Source organism: Oncorhynchus tshawytscha, linkage group LG20 (genome assembly GCF_018296145.1).
Source record: "Oncorhynchus tshawytscha isolate Ot180627B linkage group LG20, Otsh_v2.0, whole genome shotgun sequence".
In the NCBI taxonomy this organism is placed as follows: Eukaryota; Metazoa; Chordata; class Actinopteri; order Salmoniformes; family Salmonidae; genus Oncorhynchus; species Oncorhynchus tshawytscha.
Genome location: NC_056448.1, coordinates 16,536,516 through 16,544,648, shown reverse-complemented (window position 1 = coordinate 16,544,648; position 8,133 = coordinate 16,536,516). Strand labels below are relative to the sequence as shown.

The window sequence follows — 8,133 nt, the reverse complement described above, 5'->3', positions numbered from 1 at the left end:
AATGCTCACTAACGGGGATGTAAACAAATTTGTGCACAAAGTTTGAGCGAAATAAGCTTTTTGAGCGTATGGAAAATTGTCTGCGATCTTTTATTTCAGCTCATGAAAACATGGGACCAAAATGTTACATGTTGCATTTATATTTTTGTTTAGTGTACATTCAAAACCATGCCAGATGAATCACCGATTGATAGGCATTTCCAAAATGCTTTTAAAAAATCAGTGTATGACACTACAGTAGCTTAATTTAGATGTTTAGAAGGACTATCATGCAAATAAGTGTTTACTATATTAAAACTTTCCACTATGATTGAACCAAATTGGTTATGCAACATTCTGAAAAAAGTTTAAAAGAAATTCAAACACTTAGGCGCTATAAATAACTTGAGGTGCTTTCATCTGCCAGAGCATTAACGTACCCCTTTCATCCAGGGCTTGAAGATGGGTCATTTGAACCCAGATTTAAATCTAATAGATATTACAAATCTGCCAAAACTGAATTCCCAGAGGTTGCTTAGTTGTCTCTTTGAGATGAATAGCGTTAAAAGTAATTGTAAACTAAAGAGGAAGTGTTAAATATATGGCTTGTACAGTGCTATGTGAAAATCCTGTAAACATGAAAAAACTGAATGATTCAAGCAACAGGACATCTCACTTTTACTGAGCTGTCCATTTTCATTGTCTCTCTGCTCCAAATAAAGTTTCTCAACACCTTTTTCTGTGTTTAGGTCAACATTTCTTATACTGTATTTCACTTTATGATTCTAAGATTATTGGTTTCCATATATCTGAATATATAGGCTAAAGCACACCTTTCTGTAAGACTGGCACTTATATTCATGATGTAATTCAGGGTTCCCAAACTGGTGGCATGAATTTGGCCCGCGGGTGATTTTTATTTTGCCCCCCAAGTTTCTGAACAAAAAAAAAGAATCAACTTTTATTTGTTTTAGTTGTTGGACATAAAAGACTAAAAACACCAGCAAATCAGGTCCAAGTGATTTTAATTTTGGAAATCTGTTCTAAAGTATTCCCACCCATTTTAGAGTGATATACAATGATTGTACAAAACATTAGGAACACCTGCTCTTTCCATTACATAGACTGACCAGGTGAATCCAGGTGAAAGCTATGATTCCTTATTGATGTCACCTGTTAGTGTAGATGAAGGGGAGGAGATGGGTTAAAGAATGATTTTTAAGCCTTGAGACATGGATCCTGAATGTGTGCCATTCAGATTGCAAATGGGCAAGCCAAAATATTGAAGTGCCTTTGAACGGGGTAGGTGCCAGGAGCACCGGTTTGAGTGTGTCAAGTACTGCAACGCTGCTGGGTTTTTCATAGTGATAGGGAAACAAAGCTTCTTGATTAGATTACATTGTGTTTAGTCACAAGTACAGGGAAGCAGATGTAATTGCAGGGTACAGCGAAAATGTTATGCTCCGGGATCCAAGAGTGCAGGTAAAAAAATAAGTGAATGAGACAAAATATGGATAATAATAATAATACACGTTAACAACTGTATCACTGATAAATGACTGTCCTAACAACAGGACATTAAAAATGGAAACTTATGTTAAGGCACCTATGTTTCACCGAGACGTGGCTGAATGAAGATATGGACAATATAAAACTAGCAGGATTTTCCATGCACCGGCAGAACAGAGACACTACCTCTGATAGGACGAGGGGTGAGGGGGGTGTGTCTTTTTGTCAATAACAGCTGGTGAGCAATGTCTAATATTAAAGAAGTCTTGAGGCATTGCTTGCTTGTGGTAGAGTACCTTATAAGCTGTAGACCACACTATCTACCAAGAGAGTTCTCATCTGTATTATTCGTAGCCGTCTATTTACCACCACAAAGCGAAGCTGGCACGAAGACCGCTCTAAACCAACTCTATAAGGCCATAAGCAAAGAAGAAAATGCTCACCCAGAAGCGGCGCTCCTAGTGACCGGGGACTTTAATGCAGGCTAACTTAAATCAGTTTCACCAAATTTTTACCCGCATGTTACATGTGCAACCAGGGAAAAACAATCCTAGACCACCTTTACTCCACACACAGAGATGCATACAAAGCTCTCCCCCGCCCTCTTTCTGGCAAATCTGACCATAATTCTATCCTCCTTATTCCTGCTTACAAGCAAAAACTAAAGCAGGAAGTACCAGTGACTCGCTCAATACGGAAGTGGTCAGACGACGTGGATGCTACATTACAGGACTGTTTTGCTAGCGCAGACTGGAATACGTTCCAGGATTCATCCAATGGTATTGAGAAATACACTACCTCAGTCATCGGCTTCATCAATAAGTACATCGATGATGTCGTCCCCACAGTGATTGTACGTACATATCTCAACCAGAAGCCATGGATTACAGGAAACTTCCGCATCGAGCTAAAGGCTAGAGCTGCTGTTTTCAAGGAGCGGGAGACTAATCCGGACGCTTATAAGAAATCCCACTATGCCCTCAGATGAACCATAAACAAGCAAAGCGTCAATACAGGATCAAGATTGAATCCTACTACAATGGCTCTGACGCTCGTCGGATGTGGCAGGGCTTGAAAACTATTACAGACTACAAAGGGAAACCCAGACGCAAGCTGACCAGTGACGTGAGCCTACCAGACGAGCAAAATGCCTCAGAAGATTACATACACTTAGTTTGAAGTCACTAAAACTTGTTTCAACCACTCCACACATTTCTTGTTAACAAACTATAGACTTGGCAAGCCGGTTAGGACATCTACTTTGTGCATGACACAAGTCATTTTTCCAACAATTGTTTACAGAAAGATTATTTCACTTATAATTTCCTGTATCCCAATTCCAGTGGGTCAGACGTTTACATACACAGAGTTGACTGTGCCTTTAAACAGCTTGGAAAATTCCAGAAAATGATGTCATGGCTTTAGAAGCTTCTGATAGGCTAATTGACATAATTTGAGTCAATTGGTGGTGTACCTGTGGATGTATTTCAAGGCCTACCTTCAACCTCAGTGGCTCTTTGCTTGACATCCTGGGAAAATCAAAAGAAATCAGCCAAGACCTCAGAAAAACAATTGTAGGCCTCCCAAGTCTGGTTCATCCTTGGGAGCAATTTCCAAACACCTGAAGGTACCACGTTCATCTGTACAAACAATAGCACGCAAGTATAAACACCATGGGACCATGCAGCCATCATACCGCTCAGGAAGGAGAATCATTCTGTCTCCTAGAAATGAACGTACTTTGGTGCGAAAAGTGCAAATCAATCCCAGAACAACAGCAAAGGACCTTGTGAAGATGCTGGTAGAAACAGGTACAAAAGTAACTATATCCACAGTAAAACGAGTCCTATATCGACATGACCTGAAAGGCCGCTCAGCAAGGAAGAAGCCACTGCTCCAAAACCACCATAAAAAAGCCACACTACGGTTTGCAACTGCGCATGGGGACAAAGATCATACTTTTTGGAGAAATGTCCTCTGGTCTGATGAAACAAAAATAGAACTGTTTGGCCATAATGACCATTGTTATGTTTGGAGGAAAAAGAAAAAAGGGGGAGGCTTGCAAGCCGAAGAACACCATCCCAACTGTGAAGCATGGGGGTGGCAGCATCATGTTTTGGGGGTGCTTTGATGCAGGAGGGACTGGTGCACTTCAAAAAATGTATGGCATCATGAGGATGGAAAATTACGTGGATATATTGAAGCAACATCTCAAGACATCAGTCAGGAAGTTAAAGCTTGGTTGCAAATGGGTCTTCCAAATGGACAATGACCCCAAGCATACTTCCAAAGTTGTGGCGAAATGGCTTAAGGACAACAAAGTCAAGGTATTGGAGAGGCCATCACAAAGCCCTGATCTCAATCCTATAGAAAATGTGTGGGCAGAACGGAAAAAGCGTGTGCGAGCAAGGAGGCCTACAAACCTGACTCCGTTACAACAGCTCTGTCAGGAGGAATGGGCCAAAATTCACCCAACTTTTTGTGGGAAGCTTGTGGAATGCTACCTGAAACGTTTGACCCAAGTTAAACAATTTAAAGGCAATGCTACCAAATACTAATTGAGTGTATGTAAACTTCTGACCCACTGGGAATGTGATGAAAGAAATAAAAGCTAAAATGAATCATTCTCTCTTCTGTTATTCTGACATTTCACATTCTTAAAATAGTGGTGATACTAACGGAGCTAAGACAGGGCATTTTTACTATGATTAAATGTCAGGAATTGTGAAACACTGAGTTTAAATGTATTTGGCTAAGGTGTATGTAAACGTCCGACTTCAACTGTATATCAATGATGTCGCTCTTGCTGCTGGTGATTCTCTGATCCACATCTACACAGACGACACCATTCTGTATACATCTGGCCCTTCTTTGGACACTGTGCTAACAAACCTCCAAAGGAGCTTCAGTGCCATTACAACTCTCTTTCCGTGGCCTCCAACTGCTCTTAAATGCTAGTAAAACTAAGTGCATGCTCTTCAACCGATTGCTGCCCGCACCCTCCCGCCCGACTAGCATCTCTACTCCGGATAGTTCTGACCTATAATATGTGGACAACTACAAATACCTAGGTGTCTGGTTAGACTGTAAACTCTCCTTCCAGACTCACATTAAGCATCTCCAATCCAAAATTAAATCTAGAATTGGCTTCCTATTTCGCAACAAAGCATCCTTCACTCTCATTCTGCCAAACATACCCTCATAAAACTGACTATCCTACTGATCCTTGACTTTTGCAATGTCATTTACAAAATAGCCTCCAACACTCTACTCAGCAAATGGGATGTAGTCTATCACAGTGCCATCCGTTTTGTCACCAAAGTCCCATATACTACCCACCACTGCAACCTGTATGCTCTCGTTGGCTAGCCCTCACTATATATTCGTCGCCAAACCCACTGGCTCCAGGTCATCTATAAGTCTTTGCTAGGTAAAGCCCCACCTTATCTCAGCTCACTGTAGCTCGCACTCCAGCAGGTATATTTCACTGGTCATCCCCAAAGCCAACACTTCCTTTGGCCACCTTTCCTTCCAGTTCTCTGCTGCCAATGACTGGAACGAATTGCAAAAATCACAGAAGCTGGAGTCTTCTATCTCCCTCTCTAACTTTAGGCATCAGCTGTCAGAGCAGTTTACCGATCACTGTACCTGTACACAGCAAATCTGTAAATAGCATACCCAACTACCTCATCCCCATATTATTACTTACCCTTTTGCACCCCAATATCTCTACTTGCACATCATCATCTGCACATCTATTACTCCAGTGTTAATGCTAAATTATAATTATTTTGCCTCTATGGCCTTTTTATTGCCGACCTCCCTGCTATTCTACATTTGCACACACTGTGCATTGCTTTTTCTCTTGTGTTATTGACTATATGTTTGTTTATGTGTAACTCTGTGTTGTTTATTTTCACACTGCTTTGCTTTATCTTGGCCAGGTCACAGTTGTAAATGAGAACTTGTTCTCAACTGGCCTACCTGGTTAAATAAAGGTGAAATCTTTTTAATAAAAAAAAAATGCCTATGATTTTGACATTTATCATAACCAATAACAACCCTTGTCAATTATGTTACATAGCTAGCTCGTAAAACTATGTACAGTTGCTGATGTTACACATTTGCTAAAAAGTTACAAACGGGAGGCCTGGTGCATAGTGACAAGTTAGCCGGTGCCAGGCTAACTAGCTAACCAACTCCAATCATGCTAACGTTGGCTGGTAAACCTAGCTTTAGGTGGCTGGTTGTAAAGTTAAAGATGGCTGTTTAGTAGCCATATCTACAACTGAAAAGAGAAGATATTTTGAAATCGAGAGACAATAGATCTCTGATTGTAAAACCTCTTCTACTTTTACTCATAGATATGGCTACCTGTAGTTGTTTAGCTAACTCTTTGCTATATTCCGGTTGAAATATATGGTTGAATGTCAATGTAACAGTTGTTAAAGTACTATGTGAATTTCACCAGGTTCATATATCAATATGTTGTGTTGATTTGTTATGCATGCCTGCATCCTGGGAGAAGGGGAGTGTGTACTTACATTTTGCCCGTGCTCATGCTCAACTCATTTTGATGCACTGAGAGAGGTAGGCACGCTTTTTCTGTCTTCAGAAAAGTTTGATTATTTTAAGTACAAAGTCATACACACAGTGTTTTGTTCATGAATAATGATGTATATTTAAAGGTTACTCATAAGTGGATGGTATTGTTAAGATGCACTTGTAATTGTACTTTTTAGGATGATGTCAATATTCTGAATTCAACATGTGGTTAATAGCTAGCTAAGGTATTAGCAGGTTATTGTATGTGTGAACGATGGCTAGCTCCTCGAATGATCCCAGTCCCTCCTACTGTTGTAGAAAGAGGCGACGATTCTCAGAACATATGTGCTCTACAAATGTTTTATTTCCTTTTGGATGCAGATGCAGGATGCAGAGAGTCAGTTCTGCTTGATTAAAACTACCTGATCTCCAAAAGTCCACGTTTTATAGTCTCTATCAACCACACACAACGCAGAGTTACAGCGGTGCAGTATAGCACCGGCTACATCACCATTTTATTTATTTATTTATTTAACCTTTATTTAACCAGGTAGGCAAGTTGAGAACAAGTTCTCATTTACAATTGCGACCTGGCCAAGATAAAGCAAAGCAGTTCGACAGATACAACGACACAGAGTTACACATGGAGTAAAACAAACATACAGTCAATAATACAGTATAAACAAGTCTATATACAATGTGAGCAAATGAGGTGAGAAGGGAGGTAGGGGCAAAAAAGGCCATGGTGGCAAAGTAAATACAATATAGCAAGTAAAACACTGGAATGCTAGTTTTGCAATGGAAGAATGTGCAAAGTAGAAATAAAAATAATGGGGTGCAAAGGAGCAAAATAAATAAATAAATTAAATACAGTTGGGAAAGAGGTAGTTGTTTGGGCTAAATTATAGGTGGGCTATGTACAGGTGCAGTAATCTGTGAGCTGCTCTGACAGTTGGTGCTTAAAGCTAGTGAGGGAGAGAAGTGTTTCCAGTTTCAGAGATTTTTGTAGTTCGTTCCAGTCATTGGCAGCAGAGAACTGGAAGGAGAGGCGGCCAAAGAAATAATTGGTTTTGGGGGTGACTAGAGAGATATACCTGCTGGAGCGTGTGCTACAGGTGGGAGATGCTATGGTGACCAGCAAGCTGAGATAAGGGGGACTTTACCTAGCAGGGTCTTGTAGATGACATGGAGCCAGGGGTTTGGCGACGAGTATGAAGCGAGGGCCAGCCAACGAGAGCATACAGGTCGCAATGGTGGGTAGTATATGGGGCTTTGGTGACAAAACGGATTGCACTGTGATAGACTGCATCCAATTTGTTGAGTAGGGTATTGGAGGCTATTTTGTAAATGACATCGCCAAAGTCGAGGATTGGTAGGATGGTCAGTTTTACAAGGGTATGTTTGGCAGCATGAGTGAAGGATGCTTTGTTGCGAAATAGGAAGCCAATTCTGGATTTAACTTTGGATTGGAGATGTTTGATATGAGTCTGGAAGGAGAGTTTACAGTCTAACCAGACACCTAAGTATTTGTAGTTGTCCACGTATTCTAAGTCAGAGCCGTCCAGAGTAGTGATGTTGGACAGGCGGGTAGGTGCAGGTAGCGATCGGTTGAAGAGCATGCATTTAGTTTTACTTGTATTTAAGAGCAATTGGAGGCCACGGAAGGAGAGTTGTATGGCATTGAAGCTTGCCTGGAGGGTTGTTAACACAGTGTCCAAAGAAGGGCCGGAAGTATACAGAATTGTGTCGTCTGCGTAGAGGTGGATCAGAGACTCACCAGCAGCAAGAGCGACCTCATTGATGTATACAGAGAAGAGAGTCGGTCCAAGAATTGAACCCTGTGGCACCCCCATAGAGACTGCCAGAGGTCCGGACAGCAGACCCTCCGATTTGACACACTGAACTCTATCAGAGAAGTAGTTGGTGAACCAGGCGAGGCAATCATTTGAGAAACCAAGGCTGTCGAGTCTGCCGATGAGGATGTGGTGATTGACAGAGTCGAAAGCCTTGGCCAGATCAATGAATACGGCTGCACAGTAATGTTTCTTATCGATGGCGGTTAAGATATCATTTAGGACCTCGAGTGTGGCTGAGGTGCAC

The 8,133-nt window shown here is 41.3% G+C and overlaps 1 protein-coding gene across 5 annotated transcripts in view; it reads left to right on the top strand.

Annotated features, from left to right (window-relative positions):
* LOC112219368 (guanine nucleotide exchange factor VAV2) overlaps positions 1–8,133 on the top strand; it is a 1,336,992-nt gene that overhangs the window by 1,070,384 nt on the left and 258,475 nt on the right. The gene's annotated exons all lie outside the window — the stretch shown is intronic.